The sequence below is a fragment of the Branchiostoma belcheri genome, unplaced genomic scaffold (assembly GCF_001625305.1).
Source record: "Branchiostoma belcheri isolate BF01 breed outbred unplaced genomic scaffold, Haploidv18h27 scaffold50, whole genome shotgun sequence".
Taxonomy (NCBI): domain Eukaryota; kingdom Metazoa; phylum Chordata; class Leptocardii; order Amphioxiformes; family Branchiostomatidae; genus Branchiostoma; species Branchiostoma belcheri.
The window spans coordinates 728,955-729,878 of record NW_017804132.1 but is presented as its reverse complement, the minus strand read 5'-3'; positions in this window follow the sequence as shown (position 1 = coordinate 729,878).

Here is a 924-nt window from a genome sequence, read left to right as displayed (position 1 = left end):
TCTCACGAGGGGGAAATGTGCCTCCCTTAGCTAGCCATGTCGGAATATCCTACGTTCTCTCCCTCTCACCTCTGCTTGGAGAGTACCAATTTCCAGCCCATTATCATTGTTGTTTTTCCGGTGGCCATTATTATTACAGCGGTAACACTTTTAGTTATAGATTAGCGTTTAGCCACTGTAGCATTTGTTTGATGTAGTTTGCTGTTCGTTGTTTCTAGTTGTTTTTGTTTTTCCCGCCCCTCAGTATATATGTGTCGAGGACGACACTATTTTGTGGAAGGGGGGCCAGTGTAGGGGGTAGGACTTGTGTCACATCTGGTGTCAATTAATAAAGGACAGCTAGGGACCTTGTGTCTCTGCTGATCAGTCTGGCCCAAGCCGTGGTCTAGTGTGGTCATCTCTATAGCAGCATCCAGCATATATAACAGCAGAAGTCATTGAGAGGCAAATTTGAGCTGTGTAAAATGCTAGAGGGTGAAACAGGATGCTCTCTTGCAGGGCTTGAAATACCACCTGCTTGATACAATTGGAGCTGTGCAGGTATTTCTGATGTCTACCTGCACCTAACCTGCATTGGCCCATGTACTGGGTATAATGCAGGTAGTGCAGGTAAAATTGGAGCTGTGCAGGTATTTCTGATGCCNAATGGTCAGTTTTCCCAGCCATTGGGGCTTGACTGTGGAGTGCCACAGGGCAGTTGTTTAGGTCCATTGTTATTTACACTGTATACGAATGATCTACCGTTAGCTGTATCACAATGCTCGACCGAAATGTTTGCTGATGATACATCACTTTACAGGGCTGCCAAGTCAGTCAGTGCTATTGTTGCAGCTTTACAACCTGATCTTGTAAAAGTGACAGACTGGGTCAATGCCAATCGTCTTGTCATGAACGTACTGAAAACAAAATGTATGCTATTTGGAA